Source organism: Chiloscyllium punctatum, chromosome 27 (assembly GCF_047496795.1).
Source record: "Chiloscyllium punctatum isolate Juve2018m chromosome 27, sChiPun1.3, whole genome shotgun sequence".
NCBI lineage: Eukaryota > Metazoa > Chordata > Chondrichthyes > Orectolobiformes > Hemiscylliidae > Chiloscyllium > Chiloscyllium punctatum.
This window is the reverse complement of record NC_092765.1, coordinates 11892893-11917775: the sequence shown is the minus strand read 5'-3', so window position 1 is coordinate 11917775 and position 24883 is coordinate 11892893. Positions and strand designations below refer to the sequence as shown.

The window sequence follows — 24883 nt, the reverse complement described above, 5'->3', positions numbered from 1 at the left end:
GGAAGAGTTCTGCATTGGCCATATTGGATGCAAAACATAACTTTTTTTTACTCCATGGCTTCTGTCAAACTTGATGGATTTCACCAGCACTTTGTTTTTATTCTAAAATTTGGAGCTTATTTTTGCATTCACATTTTGACCAAGGACCAAAATATCTGCCAAACAGTAAATACTTCTGATTTATAATTTGAAGAATAGTCTTGAGTGAGTAAGTAGCCTTTATGGAGCTGAGTACATCAGGCATGTGACATAGGTTTGAGGTTGCGCCAACATTTCTATCTGCATGTCTTCAATACTTTAGGTCTTCCTTTGAAAAGGATGATCAGGTGGGAGATGGTTTGAAATAATTAAACTTGCTTTTCTAAACATTGTCATGGAGTTTATTATTCAGTGAAATGAAAATTTAAAGCAATAACTTATCTGATTTTTGCATGCATGATTAGTTCATTATTTATTACATTGATGTAAGATCTATTAACAGTTTTCAACTTGCATATGAAAAGTTTTTTTAAAGTTTTAACCTGTGTTCATTTCTGAATTCTGGCAACACCAATAAAATGTACAGAATATTTGAGCCTTCTATAGACTCTGAATACTGAGATTTAAGTATTTAGCAACTTTGTCTTTTTTATTCCATCTTAGATTCTTTAGGCAACTGGTTGAGGACGCTGACTTTCAGTCTGAGGTGGATAAGGTTTCTTCAGTTTCTTCTTTATCTAGAGGAGATAAACTGAATAGTTGAGTGATACACTCTCCAAGTGACTCTGACGATTATCAAATGAGTAATCAGTGTATACACTTCATGAAGCTGAGTTAGCTGAGCCCTGCTGAAATGATCATGTAGAGCTGCAGTTGGTCATGGCACTTGCAATTGTGTACAGCATTATAGCCTAGAAAGAGGCACTTCAGCTCAGCTGGTCCGAGCCAATGTTTTTCTCCATGCAAGCCTCTGTTTTTCCCTGAGCAGCAGATCCTTCCATTCCTTTTCCCATCTCTGCCTATATAGTCTCCTCCTTTTTAATGAGTCCAAAAGTAGCTCCCCTCATAACTAAGAATAAAAATCAACAACAATCCTGATCAGATTGCATGGAAGGAGGAAGTGGCAAGAACCCATGAGGAAGTGGTAAGAATCCAAACTAGCATCCTCTTAAAACAATCTCCACAGTGCACAGATGTTTGACTTTGTTTCTACAGACAGGTTGTCTGAAGGGCCTTTCCTTCAAGAACATGAGTAGCTGCCAGCTCCTGACAAAGATTGTCTGGTTAACAATCTTGGCTTGCAGAGAGAAAGTGAGGACTGCAGATGCTGGAGATCAGAGTTGAAAAGTGTGCTGCTGGAAAAAGCACAGCAGGTCTGGCAGCATCTGATGTTTTGGGCATAAGACCTTCAGGAATGAAACTCCAATCACTTTCATGTGGATATACACTTAAAATCTCAATCCTGCTTCCACTGCCTGTGGATTTCTGCACAGCTCCTTTGGGACTTTTTTCTAATTATTATAGTGACCACTGGAAGTCGATGCTAGAGGTGCCAATGTTCTTTCAATCACATCACCAGAATATTGCCTGCTTTTATGGCCTGCCACTGGCATGTTTTGAACAATTATCAACCTTTTATATGGTTATTATGAATGCATCTTCCTCAATTATCAAGTTCTGCAGTTTCTCTGGTTCAGGCATGGAGTGTACCCAATGACCAGCTGCTTTGTGATGTGCGTCATGGCATACATACATAAATTAAAAGATGCCAGTAATAATGAAAGATCTCAGTTCCATTTTATAATCTCATCCATATTTGGTGTTTCAACCTACCTATTTTTTTTCTAAGCTGACATTTTGATTAACTATGTATTCAGTTTAGTGGGGAAGTTTGGTTTGACTCAGTTGTCAAAGTGCCTAATGTGTTGCAGAATATAGTTGAGAATGGGTTCAATCGTTGTACCAGATGCAGGAGTTCATGGATGCTGGTCTCCTCACCTTGCTCCACATAAATAGCCAATTGGTTCTTTTTAGTGGAGAAAGAGGACTTTGGACTGTGGCATTATGCAGTTCAGTAAAGTGGTATTCTGTTTTTACAAACAACAAAATGCTGCCAGTTCTTCCTTGGGTGCTGTCAGTTTTTGTGTGTACAATCTTTCATTCAAAGACCAGTTGTTACCTCTACAATCCCAGTTTGGGAAACCTTTCATGTTTCAGGGTAGAGCATTAGTAAGCCATATTACACCTGCAGGCCATGACTGGAGGCAGGAGGACAGAACTGTAGACTTAACATTTTATTAGTAAACTAAATTCCTGTTGCTCATTATCGAATGCAAAAACATAGTAAATAATATAGGAATACTACTGGTTTAAACTCTAAACCCATTGAATTTATTTCAGTAGCACTAAGGTATGAAATAAACAGCAAGGGACACTGGTGAGCCAATGCAGTAAAATGTCAGTATTTTGTCTACCTTTTCTGCTTAGTTGGTGGGTTGATGCCAACTTTCTACACAGCACAAGGTTGGCTGCTGTTATTTTCCACTTAAAGATCTGTTGTGGAAGTGCTAATTGTGTTTTCAAAGTTTTAATTTGGCTGTAAATGAGATTGAGTCAGTAGTGAAAATGTTCAAAATTTTCATGTGCACAGTCAGTGACTGACCTTTTCAGTATGCATTCTGTATGGCTTTGGGAAGATCAGCAGTCATCTCCTGTATATTGAGTGGTTCGCAGAAGCATGATTGTGTTAGGAGAGAGGGTGAGTGCATGGTGATGAGTAGACAGAAAGGCCAGACTCTTGACAATACCAACATTGTTTTCCTTCTATTTTTACACGTCAAGTTTTTTTTTTAGCAGGGATATTTGAAGAAAGAGGTTTGATGGTTTTTTACTTAAGTAGCAATCAGATTTGAACAAGTGTTTCAACAAGTTCCAGTTAGACTTTCGCATTCTGCAGTAGAGTTAGGATTAGTCACAAGGCAATGCTTCAACCATTTAGGTTCCAAAGCCTGTTCTTGTTTTTACTCTTGAAAATCCTAAAAAAGGTATTCATGAGAAATTTTGATTAATCATTCTTCTATCAAGGATTTTAACAATAATGCAATAAAGATACAAGTTTCAATGCTTTGTGGATCCTTGTAGTTACTTTTGGGTTACAAATAGTGTAGGAAATGCATTTTTCCAAAATGTTGATTTGAAAACCATTGCAAATAACTCAGGATTGGAGAAACCAATCAAAACAAGTTGTTTTCTAGTATCAGGCATTGGCACTATTTAACATGAACAGGATTTTAAATTTGTTACTGCAATAACTAATATGTACCATCTGAGGGCACTGTAGTTTGAGCAAGGCCGACTCTCATTGTTGCAGCCTGATTTAAAGTAACATTTTTTAAAAATAACTCTTCCTTCACTGTCGGTCCATTGAAATTGTTTTAAATTCCTGGAAAGGACTCCATCCTTATACATTTTTTTTTGTTTGATAATTTCAATGACCCCTCAGCTGAAAAATGTCCCCTCTCCTCCTGGGGCTAATTTCCTCTTTTGTTAGTTTCAATACTTCACTGAGTCTTTGCTGTGCCTGAGATGACTACTGCCTGGTGCTCTAATGTACATTAGCAACCTCTCAAAAGCACTTCATAATGGTAGACATCAACTCCAACCTCCGAAGATTGAATTGATCCACTATGCTACCTTTACTGCTGCAACAGGTCCACAGTAGATGCCATCTCCCTGGCCCTATGTTAATCCCTGGAACATCTGCATAACAAATACCTATGATAGACTCCTATTTGTTGAGATTAGCCCACCCTTCAACTGAACTCATTTCCAAATTCCAGGACTCCGCTTCCCATCTCTGTATCTGGATCCTCGACTTCATAACCTGCAAACCAAAATCAGTAAGGATAGGTGACAACACCACTGGTCCCCTGCAAGCCTGCATACTCAGCTCCTTACTATACTCCTTGTATATCCATGAGTGGATAAATTCAGCTCTAACTCAGTTTACAAATTTGCTGATAGTGTTACCATAGTGGGTCAGATCTCAAAAGCAATCTTACAGACTACAGGCAAAACATAAAGAGCTCAGTGGTATGGCGTCAAACACTCTCTCCCTCTATATCAGCAAAATGAAGGAGCTGCTTATCGACTTTAGGAAGCAGAGAGGAGTAAGTGTTCCTGTCTCTATCTGGTGCTGAGGTGGAGGTGGAAAAAAGAATTTTGTGTTCCTAGGGCTAAATATTATCAACCATCTGTCCTAGTCCATCCACATTGCAACAACCAAGAAAGCACACTAACACCTCTATTTCTTCAGAAAGCTAAGGAAATTCAGCATGCCCACCGTGACACTTAACAATTTTTATTGATGCAGCACAGTAAGCATCCTCTCTGGATACATCACAGTTTGGTTATGGCAACTGCTGTACCCAAGACTGTAAGAAAGAGTTCTGAATGCAGCCTATTTCATCATGAAAACCAGCCAACGCTTCCTGCTACCTCGGGAAAGCATCCAATATAATCAAAGAGCTTTCCCACCCCAGTTATACTCTCTTCCAACCTCTTTCTTCAGGCAGAAGATACAAAAGTTTGAAAACACATACCGACCGCTTCAAGAACAGCTTTTTCCCATCTGTTGTCAGAGTTATGTGGGACCTCTTATTATTAATCTTTCTCTGCACTTTCGCTATATAGCTGTAATGCTATATTCTTACATTCTGTTCTATTACCCTGATGTGCTTATGTAAAGATATGATTTTCCTGGATAACACGCAAAACAATACTTTGCCACATATACAGAGATACATTGGAATAATGAATCAAGTTCCAGTAAAATAAAGGCTGACACTCCTGTATTGCACTGATAGATACTTTTGGAAGTGCCTTCTCAGGAGATATTAAACACAGCTTCCAGGTGCTTGTTTTACTTTGTTATGTATGGAAGATACCATGGCACTAGTTCAAGGAAGAGGCGGGGAGCTGTACGAGGTGTCTTGGCCAATGTTTATCCCTAATCATCATCACAAAAGCTGATTTTCTGCTCATTATCACGCTGCTATCCGTGGGAGAGCGTTGGTTGAGCGCATTTCTTATTTTGTTAATAGTATACTCCAAAAAGGCCTTTTGGCTATAATACATTTTGAGATTCCTGATGATTGTGAAAGATGCAAGAAATATCTGCATTTATGTAGCATATATCTAGACAGCTGTTTATGCTCACAGGTCCTGAGGGAATTAGTCCATACCAACTCTTTCATCGATGGGTTACTGGAGGATGATCAGGCGCTTGTCAGTATTCCTCCTCCTGTAACGCGGGCATGTTGTGACCACTGAAGTAGTTGACTCCAGCTGATATCTGCAACTTCAGCATGTATCAGCGATTCAACCATATGACACAGGAGCACAAGTAGACCATTCAGCCCCTTAAGTCTGCACTACCATTCAATGAGATCTATGGCTGATCAAATATTTTTAACTCAAATTTCCTGCCTTTTCCCCATTTGTCCTTGATTCCCTTACTGATTTAAAAATCTGCCTCAGCCTCGACTATACTTGATCTGGCCTTTAGAGCTCTCTGTGGTAAAGAAACCCACAGATTTATTACCCACCGAGAGAAATTGCTCCTGTCAATCTTAAATAGGTGACCCTTTATTTTGAATAATCTGGTTTTAGGCTCTCCCACAAAGGGAAACGACCTCTCCACATCTACCCTGTCAAGATCAGGTCACCTCATTCTTCTTGTACTCCAATGAGTACAGGCCCAACCTACTGAACCATTCCTTATAAAATAATCCGTTAATTTCCAGCATCAGCCCGTGAACTGGACTGCTTTCAAAGCCAGAACATCATTCCATAGATAAAGGGTCCAAAAATATTCACAGTCATGGTCTGATTGATACCTTGTATTGTTTTTGCAAATTTTCTCTTTTTATACCCCAGCCCATTTGAAATAAAGAACAGTAGGCCATTTATCTTCCCTATTACCTGCTGAACTTAAACACTAGCTTTTTGTGATTAATGCACAAAGCTCCCCAAAACCCTCTGTGATATGGTCTCTTCAGTTGAATAATAATCAGCACTTACATTCTTTTTGCCAAACTTTAGAACCTCACGTTTTTTACATTATATTTCGCCTGCCAAGTTCTCACCCCAACCCACTCACTTAACCCGTCTACATTCTGTTGTAGACGGTAAACCTAACCTTTCCTGAAGAAGGAAGGGCTCATGTTCCTGCTCCTTGGAGCATGATTCTCCTGCTCCTTGGATGCTGCCTGACCTTCTGCGCTTTTCCAGCAACACTTTTTCAGGTAAACCTAACCATTTGCCTTCACAACTTTTTCTGTCGTTTGCAAACTTGGCCATTCACTTCACTCATTCAAGTCATTAATATCTCTAGTATTGTGAGTAATTATGGCCCCGAGCACTGATCCCTATGACACTCCCTGGTCACAGGTCGCCTTCCTGAAATACATCTCTTACCAGTGTCGTCTTCCCATAGGACCATGAGAAATAGAAACTGGAGTAGTCATTCAATGGGAACATGGCTAATTTGAAACTTGTGTTTTCCTCAGAACCCTTGATCTCCCAGTCAACCAAGAATCTATCTATTTCAGCCTTAAATAAACACAAGGACTCTGCTGTCACAGCTCTCTACTACAACGAGTTCTAAAGACACTCAACCCTCTGACAGAAGAAATTCCTCCTCAACCCCAGTCTTAAATTGGTGCTCTTTGCATCCTGGGGCTATGCCCTCTGGTCCTACACCCTCCCATAATGGGAAGCATTTTCTCAGCATTTACCCTGTTCAGCCCTATAGAATCCTAAATGTTTCAATGAGATCATCTCTTGGTCTCCTAAATACAGTAAGTCCCAACCTGTAACCCCCCTATGAATTCTGACCTCCATCCATTCACTTTCTGCTGAATTTCTTGGAATCCTACTTATTTCATTCCATGGGAACAAAGTCATCCCACTACCCTTCCCATCCTGCCAGTCCTTTCAAAATGTCTACTGGCATAATATTTAGTTCCTAGATTTGGTCTATTTGTAACAATGTGTTCTTACCATGCTTTGTAAGCCAATGTATCCCCTCTTCACCCTCTAATTAGTTTAAGAACCTTTCTACAGCACTAGTTATTCGATTGGCCAGAACACTGGTCTTAGCATAAATCAAGTGAAGCCTGCCCCATCAGATCAGCTCCCTTCTACCCAAGTACAGGTGCATGTATCCCATGAACAGAAACCTATTCCACTCACAACAATCTTTGAGCAGTTAATTCTGGTTGCCCTGTTATAGGAAGGATATTGTTAAGCTGGAGAAGGTTCAGAAAAGATTTCACAGTATGTTGTTAGGACTGGAGGGTTTAAGTTTTAAGGAGAGGCTGGATAGGCTGGGACTTTTTCCATTGGAACATAGCTGGTTGAGGGGTATTCTTATGGCAGTTTATAAAATCATGAGGCCAATAGATGAGGTGAATAGCTGGTGTCTTTTCCCTAGGGTGGGGGATTTCAAGATGGGACATATTTTTAAGGTAAGAGTAGAAAGATTTTAAAAAGACATAAGGGGTAACTTTTTTACATGGAGAATGATTCGCATGTGGAATGAACATCCAGAGGACGTGGTGGATGCGGGTACAGTTACAACATTTGAAAGACATTTGGATAAGTACATGAATAAGAAATATTGGGAAAGTTATGGGCCAAGTGCAGGCAGATGGGGCTAGTTTGGTTTAGGATTATGTTCGGTATGGACTAGTTGGACCGAAGGGTCTGTTTCCATGCTGTATGACTGTATAACTTCTTGCCTGTATTTAATCCCAACCATAGAGATTCTGTATTTTAAAGTTAGGTCCTAAAAGTACGGAAATGCATGAAAGAACAAGGGATCAAAGTATATGATAAGGAAGGGATTGGTGTGAAACAAACAGCAGTAGGGCCAAATGGCCTGTTTCAATAACAAGCTGGAGAAACTCAGCAGGCTTGGCAGCATCATTGGGGAGAAAGTAGAGTTAATGTTTCGAGTCCAGTAACCTGTTTCTGTGCTCTATATTCTCTTAAGAATTGTACAGACTAAATGGTTTATTTATAAACTGCTTAGTACATCACCGGATGGAAAAAAAAAGTTCTCTGAAGGATCATCTGATTATACTGAATAATGTCCACCAGTCTCCTAATGGAATCTTGGCTGTTCTTGGAACCTTATGAAACAAAAATGTGCACAAGTCATCAAAGGTATTTTAATTCATAATCCTCTTATGCTTCTATTTAAAGTGGTAGATTTAGCACGGAAGTCATTTTTTTTCTTTTGCAGTTATGTTTTGGAAAATGAGATTTTTAGGAACCCAACAGGTTTAGTAATTTACTGAAATAGATTAAAGTTTGCTTGTTTCTGCAGCTTCTGTTTCCAAATAATTGAACAACATTGGAACAATTTAACTTTTATTCTGCTGACAGCAAGAAGAATTTTTCAATGATTTGCTTTTTTTTTGGAACTCGTGTTCCCTTGCTGTCTCTCTCAATAACGTGTTAACATCTCTTGGGAATTTTGCAAATGGTTGTTCATATTCCATGCCTGTGCAGTCGACAACAGTAGGTACTTGTGCCTGAGAGAAAGCCAAATGCTCTTTAACTGCCACTCATGCATGCTTCCTTCATCAAGACCAGTGGCTCTTTATCATTTCCTGTATTGTCCAGAAGAGGTGACCAAAGAGAATGGAGTAGAAAAGCTTTGTTAAAACTATAAAGCGACGAGATATTAAATAGGTTGGGTCTGTGCTCATTGGAGTTTAGAAGAATGAGAGTCAACCTTATTGAAACATTCAGGATTCTTAGGGGACATGACAAATTAAATGTGGAAAGTCTAGGACAAGAGGGCATAATCTCAGAATATAGGATCGCACTTTTCAAACAGATGAGGAGGAATTTCTTCTCTGACAGTAGTAATTCTTTGGAAGTCTTTACTGCAGAGAGCTGTTGCGGCTGGGCCATTAAGTATGTTCAAGACTGCAATAGACATTTTTAATCAGTAGGGGAATTGAGGGTTATGGGGAAAATGCAGGAAATTGGAGTTAAGAATTAACAGATCAACCACAATCTCATTGAATCATGGAGCAGTCTCAACGGACTGAATGGCCTACTTCTGCTCCTGAGTCTTATGGATCCTGGCTCACATCAAATAGCCCACTGTGAGTGAGCTGGATTTGAACCTTGGACTTTAGGAAAAGTCCAGCAAATGTCATAATTTCCATTATTTACTTATTAGCCACAAACAAAAAACATTTGACCCTGAAAACCTTAGCATTGAATTCAAATGATATACATATTTCGAAAACTTAAAAGGAGAAGACAGTGACCTGGTGGAGATCTGGTAATCCAAGAACCCTGAGTAACACTCCAAGGGCATGGGTTTCTATCCCAATTAAGAAATCTGAATATAAAGTTACTCTCAGTAATGGTGTCCATGAAATTATCATCAATTCTCATGTCCTTTAGGGAAGGAAATCTGCCAACCTTGCCTGGTCTGACCTACATGTGACTCCAGACACAATGTGTTTGATTATTAACTCCTCCCTGAAATGCCTAGCATGAGAACAAAGATTTTCAGTTCTGTGGAAAAAAAAAATCTGGAGTTATCCTCCTCATTACAGAGAAGATTATGAGGATTCAGTAGTCACTTTCAATTGGAAAAATACTTGAAGGAAAGGTTTTGTAGAATAATGGAGAAGGGGTGTCATAGAGTCATAGTGGGGCCAAATGACGGCTTCCTGGGCTGAAATATTCTCTAACTGAGGGGAGAAGATATTTTAAAATAGTTTTCATTGAGTTGCAATTTGTTGCAATGAAATTAATAGCGACAGGATTGTAATGTTACTAAACTTGTACATGTTAGAGTTCCAGATAGTTGCCCAAATTCAAGTCAGTGTTTTAAAGTCTTCCAGAACTGTAGAGGTTGCCCAGATATAGTTACAGTGTGACTCCATACTTTAGCCACAAGCCTGATGAGTTGTGTTCTGTTCTGAAGAAGGGTCACTGGACTCTACTTAACTCGACTTTCTCTCCACAGATGCTGCCTCTCCTGCTGAGTTTCTCCAGCAATTTCTGCTTTCACATTTCCAGCTTGCAGAGTTCTTAGTTTCATTTAAGTTGTGTTCTCTTTTCCATTTTGAAAAAAAACTGAGAGATTGGAATTGTGTTTTTGTGTAATGAAGCCTGTAATTGTAAGGCATTGCGTGGTTTTCAGAGCAATCTGGGCCTGAGGGTAAGAGGTGGCTTTTTTTTTCCTTTAAGATGTACAAAGATTACATGTTATAGTTTTCTTTAGACCTCTAATTTATCTGGCAGAAAGATATCAGAATGGGGTGGTGGGGGGGAGTTGTCAGAGAAGGTGTTTGTAGTGGTGAAAGCAGGTGCTCATTTGACTGAAACCTTTGAGGATGTGTCCATCTAAAAGCTATAATACATTGGAATAAGATTTCTTTTCTCTCTTTGTGGTTATTGTACTAAAATATTTAAAAAATCACTATGGGGTGGCACGGTGGCTCAGTGGTTAGCACTGCTGCCTCACAGCACCAGGGTCCTAGGTTCAGTTCCATCCTTGGGCAACTATCTGTGTGGAGTTTGCACATTCTCCCCGGGTCTGCGTGGGTCTCCTCCTGGTGCTCTGGTTTCCTCCCACAGTCCAAAGATGGTCAGGTGAATTGGCCATGCTAAATTGCCCATAGTGTTAGTTGCATTAGTCAGAGGGGGGTGAGTTGCTCTTCAGAGGGTCAGTGTGGACTTGTTGGGCCAAAGGGCCTGTTTCCACTCTGTAGGGAATCTAATCTAATCTAAAAATCAAAGAAAGATGAGGAAGAATCTTTTTGCACTGTGAGAGGTTATGATATGAAAGTTACTACCTTGCAAAGATGGAGGAAATTGGGGATGATTTCATAAAGATATTTAACACAAAGCTGAGGGAAATGGACTTTGAGCCTCAAGGATTAGAATTGATTGGACCTATGGCCCGATTGGCAGTCTACTGTGCCCCTCTAATGAATGAGCATCATTGCAAGCAATAAAAGAGGCAGTAGGACCTGTGACCCAAGCTTATATCGGGTAAAACCAGCCAAGGCACCCATTCCTGATTTGCTGGTCAAGAGACTGTACTGGAAACTGCTTCTGGAGGGTTTTGTGGTAAAGGGAAGATGCAGATGAATGATCACTGCATTCAAATCATTGCTGCATCCTGAGTTAACAGTTACATGATCAAATTAATGATGCTTCCTCCCAAGAACTTTACTGTGCAACAAAAATAACTCATCAAAAGCTACTGAAAGTCAATGAAGAAGGATGAATGTCTAAAGGTTGAGTACAACTGTTCTTGATGCTATTTAGCTGCTTGAGAAGACATTGAGAAATGTTGAAAGCTGTTCTTTCTAAAGGACATTTTCCCAGAAAAGACTATTCATTATAACTAACTGAACACTATAACTGATGGTGGGTTAAATGTACATGTACATGAATAGGTTCCCATAACTAGATTTGATCCATGGATCTAATTGATTGCTGTAGGGGTAATTGTTGACCAAATTCCACTGTGACTTTGAAGGAAAAAGATGCCACTGTAATATGCTCTTGTAATGTTAGGTAAATGCAATCATAGAATCCCTACAGTGTGGAAACGCACCTGTCTACTGGCAGGTGGTCAACTCTACAGGTATTTCATTGTTTAGTTGCACTTTAAAAGCTTTTGCTTCCTGTTTCAAATGTTCTGCACTAGTAACCATGCAGAGTAAAGACTTGATAACGATGCGTCTCTTATTTTGATTAAATAAAACAAATTTATTTTATTTTCCTGATCTTTAGAAAAGAGTTGGTTGAAGGGTAGTGTGAAACTAGGACGAGGTTTGATGGAGTTTATGTGGAGGAAATGTTTTCATTTCTGAGGGAATCCTAAAATACCACAGGAATAAATAATGGATAAATAAATCCAGTTGAGGAGAAATATCTTTAATTAAAGAGTGGTGGAATGTGGAGTTTTTATCATACCGAATAGGTGAGAAATGCTGTGATACCTTTTAAGAATGGGCTAGCTATATAAGTTAAAGTAGAAAGATATGCTGACAGAATTAGATGACGTAGCATGATAGTAGGGTCATAGAAAGTAGAACATTACAGTGCAATACAGGCCCTTCGGCCCTTGATGTTGCAATGTATTGAACTGAATTTATTGTCACATGTACCGAGGCGCAGTAAAAAACTTTGTCTTACGAGCAATACGGCAGATCACAGAGTTAAGTAGTTTAGATAAGTAAATAATAGATAAACAGCAGCAAAAACAAAAACACAGGAGTTTGTGAGTCCATTCAGTATTCTAACAACAGTTGGGTAGAAACTGTTTCAAAACCGGCTGGTGAGTGCGTCCAGGCTTCTGTACCTTCTCCCCAATGGTAGAGGTTGTCAAGGCCTTTCCTTGACAGTGGGCCTGGTAGATGGATTCTACAGATAGGAGGTTGGCCTTTGTGATTGTCCGGGCTGAGTTCACCACTCTCTGTAACCGTCTCCGATCTTGAAAGGTGCATTTGCCATACCAGGTAGTGATACATCCAGATAGAATGGCGCACCTATAAAAGTATTCACTATCATACCAAATTTCCTTAGTTGCCTGAGGAAGAAGAGATGTTTTTGGGCCTTTGTAACCAGAGCGTCCACATGAAGAGTCCAAGAAAGCTTCTTGTGAATGACCACTCCCAGGAACTTGACACTCTTCACTCGTTCCACCTCAGTGCTGTTGACATGAATGGAGGCATGAGTAACACTCTGCCGAAAGTCAATAATGAGTTCCTTGGTTTTGCCACCATTGAGAGCTAGATTGTTCTCAGTGCACCATTTTTCCAGATCTTCCACCTCTTGTCTGAAATCTTTCAACCAACTATGGTGGTGTCATCAGCGAACATGTAAATGGCATTAGTCTGGTATTTGGCAACGCAATCATGGGGAAATAGTGAGTACAATAGAGGGCTGAGTATGCACCCCTGGGGGGCTCCAGTGTTGTGCTGACCTGTGAAATTAATCTGATGCCCATCTAACCTACACTGTTCCATTATTATCCATATGTATGTCTAATGCCCTTAATATTGGCGAGTCTACTACTGTTGCAGGCAGGCCGTTCCATACCCCTCCTAATCTCTGAGTAAAGAAACTACCCCGAGATCTGTCCTAAATCTATCACCCCTCCATTTAAAGCTATGTCCCCTCGTGTTAGCCTTCACCATCTGAGGAAAAAGGTTCTCACTCTCCATCGTATCTACCCTCTGATTATCTTATACATCTCAATTAAGTCACCTCTCAACCTTCTTATCTCCAATGAATACAGCCTCAGTTCCCTCAGCCTTTCCTCATAAGACCTTCCTTCAAACCAGGCATTATCCTAGTAAATCTCCTCTGAACCATTTCCAAAGCTTCCATATCCTTCCTATAATGCAGTGACCAGAACTGCACGCAATACTCCAGGTGCGGCATTACCAGTGTCTTGTTCAGCCTGAGGCATGACCTCATGGCTTTAAAACTCAATTCCCCTACCAATAAACACCAATGCACCATATGCCTTCTTAACAACCCTATCAATCTGGGTGGCAACTTTCAGAGATTGCCTGAAAAGCTCCACATTTCAAATGTGTCCATTCCCTGCAGTTGCCTTCCCCATCCTATGCATCCTAAATCTTGCTAATTGTATCATAATTGCCTTTCCCCAGTTAGACCTCTTTCCCTGCAGTACAGTATATACTTATCCCTGCCCATTGCTAATGTAAACATAACCAAATTGTGGTCACTGTTACTAAAGTGCTCACCTACCTCCGAATCTAACACCTGGCCTGGTTCATTCCCCAGTACCCAAATCCATGTAGAGCATAAAAGTATTGTGTTTTGATACAGTTCCATTTGCTGCAGGGACAAGACAAACTTGAAAATAAATCTGGCAGTAATGAATTATCTGGAATTTCAGCCCTGCTGCTAGAGCATAAACACCGGCATCAAGCGGCAGGGCTGGTTTCTGTGCTGATCATTCATTACTGCTAGATTTATATTCTAGTTTGATTTGCCCTGCAGCTAATGGAACTGTATCAAAATACAATACTTTTTGACTTTTTTCATCATTTTCCAAAGACAAATAATTTTTAACTCTTGATAAAGCAATCCAACAACTACCAGATAATTAAAATAAAATACTGGAGGTTCTCAGCTGGTCTGGCAGCATCTGCTGACAGGAACAAAGTTAATATTTCAAGCTGATGACCTTACGTTAGGAGTTACCAAGGAGTACTGCAGTTGGATTTGTGATCACTGTTCATATGCCTTAGTAATGAAAGTGATCCTTTCAGTGCTCCAAATTCAAAAGAGGCAGTGGCTAGCTTATGGAAACTAAAACATGAGGAATATTTTTGTAATCCTAAAATAGGTCTTAAGACGCAAAGAACCTCTTGGTTGCTTATGACTGCTTGTTGGAAATTTAAAGAGGTGTAAACAAGGGGGAAGAAGAAATACAAATCTCCAATCTGAAGTGTCACTGCTGAAATATTTAAAGAGCTAGAACAATTCAGAATCTCTTTAAATACATGCTAAACTTGTCTTCTCCTTTGACTGCCATTATACCTTTCTGATCAGTGCAGGCTTAACACTGCAAAGTAATTGTATCCGTGTTTGCTCAAAACCAATGTAAGCCTTTTATTCCTTACTAGCTACTGACAGATTGTTTGTACGCTAAAATTCGTCTAAAATACTTAACACAATCTATTTAGCACAGCTAAATGTGATACTGTGTACATTTTCCATTATAAAAAGGGAAGTGAAAATAATTCTGACTGACTAAATAGATAGTTTCAAGTTCAGTAATGAACTTGAGAGGTTGAATAATCTCCTGTACAATAATTATTCTGACTTTCTGAGTTGATGTACAGTAGAGATTGTTTGAAGCCAGTCATCTCAGCCATCAATATCACTTCAGGAACTCTTCAAGGTAGTGTCCTAGATCCCGCTTCAAATCCTTACACAATGACTTTTTGTCTAACATATAGTCAGAAGTGGGATGTTTAGTGATTGCACAATGTTCACTACCATTCATGACTCCTCAGATACTGAAGCAGTGTATACTTGTAATCAGCAAGACCTTGCAACATTTGAGGCCTCAGCTGGTCAATACCAAGTTATATTTGCACCACAGAAGTGTCAGACAATAGCCATCTCCAACAAGACTGAACATAAATGCATTCCCTTTGTATTCATTGAATACCCCACAATCTTGGGGATTTCAATTCAAAGAAACTTAACTAGAGCAGCCATAAAACTGCAGAGGTTAAGAATTCAGCAGTAAGTAACTCACTTCCTGACTCCTCAGTGATGGAATACTCCCCATATGCCTGAATGAATGGAGGTCTAACAACATTCAAGAAGCTTCATATCAACCAGGGCAAAGCAGCACGCTTGGTTTGTACCACATTCACCATCTTCAACATTTATGGCCTCCATCATGGTGATAGTGGTTACCATCTATAAGATGCTCTGCAGCAAATGATAAGGATCCCTCCTTAGTATTTTTTAAAATCTGTGACCTCTGCTATCTAGATGCAGGGGAACACCCTTCAATGTCCCATAGTATCCTGACATGTAACTATATTGTTCCTCATCAAAATTCTGCAATTTGCTTGCTAGCAACACTGCAAGTGTACCCATTTCACAGATAAATGTCACTCAAGAAGAGAACTGACCAATATCTTGCAGACCAATGTTTTACAGCCAGAGACCACCACAGCTGGAAAGGATATAAAAGAAGAAAGACCTCTTTGCAGAATGAATTATTTCATAAGTGTATCGAAAATATTTGATTCAACATGTACAGCAGTTTTAACGACAAACAAAACTCTTGGTTACAAGTAAATTACATTGAAATTAATTCAATTTTTCCAACACTTTTCAGAATCTAGCAGCTGGCTTCTGTTTGGGAGCAAATTCTCTGAAAACCAGTGTCTTAAAAGAGACAGGTGAAATAAAACTTCAACCGTGTCATGATCCTATCATGACTTCTAAATCCAATAGGCAGTGCAGGAGAAAGTTCTTTATTAATCTTGTGAGAAGATAGTTGAGACAGATAGCACAGATGCACTTAATGGGAAGCCAGATATGGAGATAAAGAAGAAAGGATTAGATGGTTATGGTGATAGGATGGGCTGACATAAAATGGATGGAGGCTAATATGGAATGTAGAACCAGCATAGATCTGAATTCAGCTGAATGGCCTGTTTCTTTGCTGTAAGATTTTGTAAAATAATTGTATGGCAACTCATTTCAAAATACACACTAAAAAATGATAATTTACGATAAACTGACGGGCCTAGAAAAAGGATAATCCACATTTTCATTAAGTTTACTATTATGCTTCACAGTTTTCCCATTTACTGCTATGTTACTCCACAAGTTCTGCTGGAAAAAGATCTCAAATTTACCAGAAATTGAAGTTTCATACAGTTTTTATCTTTTGTTTTAAAACTCTTGACCATAACTTTTTAGAAGTTATTCTTAAACTGCAGCTTTATGTGGGATGTGGGAAATGAAACCAGAATTTGGACCAGCAATACTGAAGGAACAGTGATATAGTTCCATGTTAGGATGCTGTATGACCTGGAGAGGAATTTGCAGGTGATGGTAGTGTTCCCATACATCTGCTGCTGTTGCTGTACTAGGTGGTTGAGGTCACAGATCTGGAAAGTGCTCTTAAAGGAGTCTTGTTTAATTTGCTACAGTCCATCTTGTAGATGGCTCAAGTTGCTGCACTGCGTTTCGATGGTTCAGGAAAGAATCTTAGGCCCTCTTTATGAGGACAGGTGAAGGGTTTACTGGCAAACACTTCCAAAAGCACTGTTCATAATGCTTTTGGAAAGTTGTGAAGGCTTTGGAGATTTACTAGATTAGTACTAATGATGAGGGACTTGTATTATGTGGACAGGCTAGACAAACTGAGATAATTCTCCCTGCAGCAGAAAAGGTCAAAGGGAGATTTAATTGGGGTTTTCAAAACTATGAATGGTTGTACTATTAAAAAGAAGAGAACTGTTTTCAGTGCAAACCTGCAGGACATAGATCGATGAAAATGAGCAAACAGCCAGAGGAAATTGACAATTTTTATTGTAATCTGAAAGAATGGTGGATACAGTTCAAAAGTAATTTTCAATAGGAGATTGGACATGTATGTGCAGGGAGAAAATTGCTGGGCTATGGGGAGAGAGGAGTAGAATGAAATTAATTGGATAATTCTTTCAAAGAGTCAGCATAGGTACAATGGACTGAATAGCTTCCAATGGGTTGCATCCCATTTGGAACCAATTAGCATCCAAATTCCTTATGTTGGGGTGCGATTGCTTTTGGTTTAATTTTAACAAAACATAAAATTCAGTAAATTGAAATTGTAACATACCAATGATGTAATTGCCATCTTTTGTATCTATTGTTGCATTTTTAATTTTCATTCATGTTAAAACTAGAAAAAAAATTATCTAGACTGTTGAGCACCAGAAGTAACATATCATGTTCTGCAGCTTCATTTGGCAGTAGCGCAGTTTAGGAAATTACTTTATCTACAACCTGCCTATCCATGTCCTGCAGCTCCACCCTGTATTGCCTGTGAACTGTCTGCCTCAGTGCAGATTAGCCATATTGTCTATCTCTGCAGATGATTCACGATAAGTCATTCAACCACCCTGGAAAATTACTCAGCATGACAACACAACTCGTTGTAGAAAATTACATTAATTCTGAAATTGTGCTGATAAAATTATGTGGTTGCAAATGCCATACCCCACAGGACATTGTCTATTGCATTTCTAATGTGTTTAAAGATCTGGTAAATGAAGGTTCTTCTCTGATAATTTGAACTAGGCACCGCTGCATTGTTAATCAGACAGAACAGTATCTTGACAACAAACTTGATGCGTAACTGAGCTAGGCTAATGCTATTTCAGTGTATGCCCCTAATTTATAACATCTGAATGAAATCAGGCATTAAAGAGTAAATTATGCTGAAGAATATCTAGATCATTTCAGATTAAATTGTGAGAATTAGAAAATAGGAGCAGGAGTAGGCCATTCAGCCCTGCAAGTCTGCTCTGCTATTCAATATGGTCATAGCTGATCATCCAACTCAGTACCCTGTTCCTGCTTTTGCCCTGCCCTGTACTCTTTTGCCCTAAGAACTATATCTAACTCCTTCTTGAAAGATTTCAATGTTTTGGCCTCAACTGCTTTCTGTGACGGAGAATTGTACAGGTTCACCACTTTCTCATCTCAATCCTAAATGGCCTATTTGTATATCCTTATACTGTGACCCCTTGTTCTAGATTCCCTGGTCATTGGGAATATCATTCCTGCACTCACCCTGTCTAGCCCTGCTAGAATTTTATTGGTTTCTATTAGATCCACCCTCATTCTTCTAAATTCTTATGAAGATAGTCCTAACTGATCCAGTTTCTCTTCATACATGAGTCCTGCCATCTTATGAATTGGTCTGGTGAATCTTTGTTGCACTCTGTCTATAGCCAGAACATTCTTCCTCAGATAAGGAGACCAAAACTGCACACAGTACTCCAGCTATGGCCTCACCAAGGCCTTGTATAGTTGCAGCATGACATCCCTGCTCCTGGATTTTAATCTTCTTATGGCAAAGACCAACTTACCTTTTGCTTCTTTGAATCCTGGCTGTCCATCAGTTCTTGATCTATGTCAGTCCACACTAACCCTAATCCCAGGCACTTTAATTTACATGCCAATTTCTTATGTGGAACTTCTGAAAGTCCAAGTAAACCACAACCACTGAGTCCCCCATATCAACCTTTTAGTTACATCCTCAAAATTTCAGTAGTTTTGTCCAGCATGATTTCCTTTTGTAAAACTAAGCTTACTCTGTCTGATCCTGTTATTGTTTTGTGTGCCACTATTAAATCTTTTATAATGGACTCTAGCATTTTCCCTACTATCAGTGCCAAGCTAATGGTCTATAGTTCCCTGTTTTCTTTTTACCTCCTTTTTTAAATAGAGGATTTACATTAGCTACCCTTCAATCTATAGTAAATATTCCAGATTCTTTTGAATCTTGAAAGACAAACCAGAAAGCATCTCCTATTTCTCGGGCCAATTGCTTAAATGTTCTGGGCATTTATCAGTATTTAATTCCATCAATTTCCCCAACACCATTTCCCTACCACTGATTATTTTCAGTTCCTTGTTGTTACTAGACCCCATATTCCTCAACATTTGGAAGGTTATTTGCAACTCCTTTTGTGTCTCAGATGAGTTTTTACAACATTTCAACAATAATTTTGTGGTCATTGTTAGACTTTTAATTTCTGATTCTTACTGCATTTAAATTCCATCGTCTGTCAAGGTGGAATTTGAAGCCTGATCCCGAGAACATTACCTGGGTTTCTAATAACATGAGACTATCATCTACTCCTTCTTTGTGACCTTAAGATGGGGACTAATTACATTTGCAAATGATTCAATTATTATATCTTCCCTTGAACCTACTACAGCTGAAGGCAGTACTTGATTTTGAAGTTCTGTTTGCAATGTCAATAGGATTGACTAAATAGCATAGTGGATTAATACGTCCAGTAAAATATGCATTAAGTCCTCACAATATTCTCACTAATTTTCCAGGTTTAAATATTTAATCATTGATAAACTACATCAACACAACTTGTATTTAAATATCAGTACAGTACCTCATCAGTCTACTCTCAATCATCAGTAAAGTGATGGAGGTGTTATCAACAATGCTATCAAGCAGCACCTTCTCAACAATAAATTGCTCACTGAAGCCTAGTTTGTGTTCCTCCAGGGCCACCCTGCTCTTGAACGTATTACAGCTTGGATCAAGCATGGACAAAAAAACTAAATTCCAGAGGTGAGGCAAGAGTAACAACCCTTGATTTGACTGAGTGTGGCACCTAGTAGTCCTAGCAAAGCTGGAATCAGTAGGGATCAGAGGGCAAACTCTCTGCTGTTTGGAGTCATACCTTGCATGTAGGAATATGGTAATGGTTATTGGAGTTCAGCTACCTCAGCTTCAGGACAGCTCTGCAAGAGTACCCCAGGATCATCTCCTAAACTCTTCATCTTCAGCTGCTTCATCAGTGATCTTCCCTGTATCATAAAGTCAGAAGTGGGAATGTTATTCAATGATCACACAATGTTCATGACTATTAACAATCCCTTAGATATTAAAATACAACAAGCTGGACAGTATCCAGGCTTCTGCTGACAGGTGGCAAATAACATTCATGCCACATAAATGTCAGGCAATGACCATCTTCAATAAGAGACAATCTAACCACTGCCACTTGACATTCAGAGGGGTGGGAGCATGTCTTACCATCTCTGAATACCCCATTGTCAGCATCTTTGGGGTTAACATTGACCAGAAACTCAATTGGACTTAACACATAAACACAATGGCTACAACAGCAGATCAGAGGCTAGGAATGTTGCAGCAAGTAACTCACCTCCTGCCTCCCCAAAGTCTGTCCACCATCTACAAGGCCCAAGTCAGGAGTGTGATGGAATACTCCCTATTTGCCTGGACAGATACAGCTCCAATGACAATCAAGAAGCTTGACACCATCCAGGACAAAACAGCCCATTTGCTTGGCACCACATCCACAAACATCCACGCCCTCCACTACCAACATTCAGTAGCAGCACTTCAGAAATTTGCCAAAGATCCTCAGATAGCACCTTCCAAACCCATGATGATTTCCATCTAGAAGGACTAGTGCAGCAGACACATGGGAACACCACCTTCTGCAAGTTCCCCTCCATCACCATCCTTAGAAATATATCACCATTTTTCACTGCCACTGGTTCAAAACCCTGGAATCCCATTCCTAAGGACAGCACGTGGACTGCAGTGTTTCAAGAAGGCACCTTCACCACCACCTTCTCAAGGGCAATTAGGGATGGGCAATAAATGTTGGTCCCATGACTGAATAAAAAAATACAGTTGTCTGAAAACCAGGATTGACCAAAGACTGGACATTTTTTTACTTTGGAAGCTGCTTTATATTTTCAACCTTTATATAATTTACCCTGTTCATAATATAACCTGCACCTCAAGTGTAGAAATTCAGTAACTACCTTGGAGTGTACTTTTCCTTTCTTTGAAACTGTGGGATTTAAACTCAGACCAGAATATATTGTGGGTTCACATAATGCCTCAATCTGTTGGCTGACAAGTAATCCAAAATTCGGGAAAATCTGAAACCCGCTATGTTCTTGGGCCGGAGGGTGCCATATTTCTGTCATCAGATCTATTGCGCCCTTAATGCAATAAAATGTCCCAAAGTATTTTGGAGGAGTATTATCAGATTAAATTTATATGAGGAGATATTAGAGCAAGTAATCATAATACTTGGTCGGAGTATTTTATGGGAGAAGAGAAAGGTATTGAGATGGAGAGATTCAGTGAGGGAATTCCAGCTCTTAAAGGCTAAATAGCTGAAAGACGGACCGTTAGCAGAGAAATTAAACACAGGCTGGAATTGGATGAGTGCAGACGTTTGTGAGGATAGTGGGGCTGGAGAAGGTTAGAGAGGGATGGAACCAAGAAAAAAAGGATTTGGAAAAAGGAATTAAAATTTTAAAATCAAGATGAGATCAGCCAACATAGCTCAGTGAGCACCGGGTGGTGGGTGATCAGTGGTCATTTTCACAATGTGACTGCAGTATCCTTTTAGACTTGGGGGATTGTGATCTGATTCTTTTGAGTCTTTTCTTCTACACAGTGGTAGTAAACAATAAACCAAGCAGAAACAAAAGTAACCGTACGCTACAAAACTACGGTTTGTGAGGTTGCCAATTACATTACCAAACACAAAAGATTAGGCTTTGGCTAGAATTGTGTTATGAGACACTGCTTCACCATTGTCATTGAATTAAAAAAATACATTCACCAACAAAAAAACATTTTCACCTTCTCATACTTAATGTGCCAATGTTTTACCTTATAATAATGAGAACCAGGATGATTCTTTGTTCTTCTTTAGATAAGGTAAATCTTTCCTATTATGTAAACACAAAGGAGACTGTTAACAGACCTCTGTAGCATTTCTGTAAGATAGGTTTGTGAATAAGTGTGAAATGACAACCTTTCCCATTTAGAGGAGATTCTTTTATGGGCGCAGTAGCTTTCCCAGGCTCTGTCACTAGCAATGGGTAACATCAGAAAGGGAACCTGACAGAAATAGGCCAAAGCTGCACTTACCCTTGCCAGTGAAGTATAATAAGATCGAAACATACGATGGCTTAGCTCATTAAATTCTGAGGACATCTTGCATAAACATGACTTTGCGTTCCCTTGAGCATAAAAGATTGAGAAGTAAACTGATCGAGATGTGTAAAATGCTTAAAACATTCAATAGAGTTAATACAAGAAATTGTTTCTCCTTCAAGCTACTCTTAAATTGGAACTATATTGCTGTACCTTACTGTCACTGGGTCAGAATATTGGAATTTCTACTCTAACAGCATTTTGAGTGTAAGTACACCAGATGAAAGTTCAAAAAGTTTCCTCACTGAGGACAATTAGGATGGGCAACAAATGCTGCTCTTCTCAGCAAAGCCCACAAATGACAGTAAATATACTTAAAAAGCTATATTTTATTCACTGAAGAGTTTTTCTTTGCCTTGGGAAATACAATCTTCGGCTATGTTTTCCACAAGTCAGTTCTAATATAAATTTAAGGAACAGAGACAATAAAATGAAATGGCTACTGTAGGAACATTAGAAAGAGATCATTCAGTCCTTTACACTTGCTCTGGTTGTCAGTTTTCATAAGTTCTATAGCTCAACTCCTTTTGCCCATCATTGCTCCATAGCCTTTGATACTCTTAACTGATGAAGATCTCAGTGTTGAAAACCTCAATGACTGCCCCTCATCTATAGTCTTTCTGGGGAGAGAATTCCAGATTTATATTGCTTTCTGTGTGAAGAAGTGCTTCCTGGTTTTGTTTCTGAATGGCCTATAAATCTAAGATGATATCTTTTTATTAATTCCATCTCCACATCGCAGTTTGTAAAGCGTTCTGAGTACAAAGTGCATGTTCTGTGTGCCTGACATTTACAGAATTTTGAAGCAATTCATTTCAATGTAATTTGTGACTTCCTGAGAAGCACTACTTAACCACAAACCTTATTTTCTCAAAACCATTAATTTTATTTTGCTGCATTCATTTGAAATGTATTTTATGTTGCAAGATACAGAGTTTCCCAAATGCTGTCCAGACACAACTGATTTTGAAATATTGTCACTGCTCCTCAGCAGCCACTGTTCATATATTAAGCTCCCAACAACAGCAAATGTGATAATGGCCAGATATTATGTCTTATTGGTGTTGTTTGAGAGTTAAATATTGGTCCAGGCACTGTCTAAAAATAGGTTGATTGTACGACAGAAATAATTGCATCAGAAGGATTTCAAAAGCAGCCCATTATACTGACAACTCAGATTTGGCACCTAATTCTATAGTGAAGCTGTATGCTTCATAAAAGGACCGATATTTTCTGGAGCTGTCTTTTCAGTGAGACTTAGTCTGTGGCAACAGACATCTGCAGCCTATTAACTACATCAATTGAGAAATCAAAAGAAGATGATGGAAAAATCAATATTTAATAACAACTTACGTCTTCAATTGAAGTATCTGAAGTCACCAGAGTAGAGAGAAATATTTAGTTTTCCAAAAGTTTTGGCACTTTTAAAATGGTAAAATTGTTTCTGCAAGATGCCAGAAAATTGCCAAGAAGAAAATGGATCTGTTGTCCCTCTTATCTGCAGAGTCTTTGTGTTCTGTGTGTTGACTGTTAAGGGAAGATTTGGGGTCAGTATTCCTCTGGGTGCTCTAAAACTTGAGTAACTAACACTAATGCACTACTGCAGGAGTGATGCACCGTTGGAGGAGCTGTCTCTTGAATGGGATGCAGGGCAGTTATCTCTGGTGACCTGGCCAATATTGAACTCACGATCAACATCACAGATTACTTGGCCATTACCTGTTATGGGCAAGGTTTCCCACATTATTACAGTTCCAGATGGATGCCCAAATTGTTAAGCTCCTGGCTAAAGCGTAATGAACTAGCTCGCCTTCTTATTCTCCCATTCCTTTGGTTGGTTCACAACTGAGGTTCATTTACAAAGCACCCCTTCCTTATAAATACCTTTTTCCTAGGCCAAATGAATTTCTGTTTCAAAAGGAGCTAATGTAACCAGGTTTTCTTGAGTTAATAAAAGAGTGATCTCATTAGTCATTTAACATAAAAAGAATAGCACAACATATATGCAAAGGTTAGGAATAAGTAGAATATCCAAAAAAAATATAAGTCAAGAAACTATACACGGGTCAGTCTCTTGAGGTGGTATGTGAAGTGTATATAATGGAACATTGATCGTTGATGAGCTGATTTCAAGATTCCTGGCAAGGTAGTTAGTTGAAGTTCTTTTGCCTTGTTTCTTTTGACAATGGTTAGCTGGCAGCATTTAAAACAAGAGAATCCTCCTTTTGTCCTGTTTCCTTCTGACTATCTTGCTGGCTAGTTGGATTTAGCAGTCAGTGTCAAGAGTCATTTTACCTGCAGTGCAAGGGTGACTAGTGGGTGGTTCTTTGACTGTGAATTTCACAGCACACTAGTAGTTGAAAGCAGGCAAGTACACATGGGTGCCTTGGGTTCATAGTACTTATTCTATTACTAGCACACGTGGATCAGAGTTGCAATTAGTTTCTGACTCTGTTGTATATTCTTGGAAGAATAAAACACAAAAATTGTCTGGAAGAGATAACTTTCTACTGAGAGGGAGAGATAGTCATCTGCCTCATAATCTCCTTCTATAAC

At 39.2% G+C, this 24883-nt stretch overlaps 1 long non-coding RNA gene across 1 annotated transcript; it reads right to left on the bottom strand.

Annotated features, from left to right (window-relative positions):
* Positions 1-360: 360 nt before the first annotated feature.
* Positions 361-22059, bottom strand: LOC140453421 (uncharacterized). The gene is made up of 3 exons (XR_011952382.1): positions 22001-22059; positions 20019-20145; positions 361-716 (listed from the first exon to the last, which is right to left on the bottom strand). It is a non-coding gene; the product is annotated as an uncharacterized lncRNA (long non-coding RNA).
* Positions 22060-24883: the final 2824 nt, after the last annotated feature.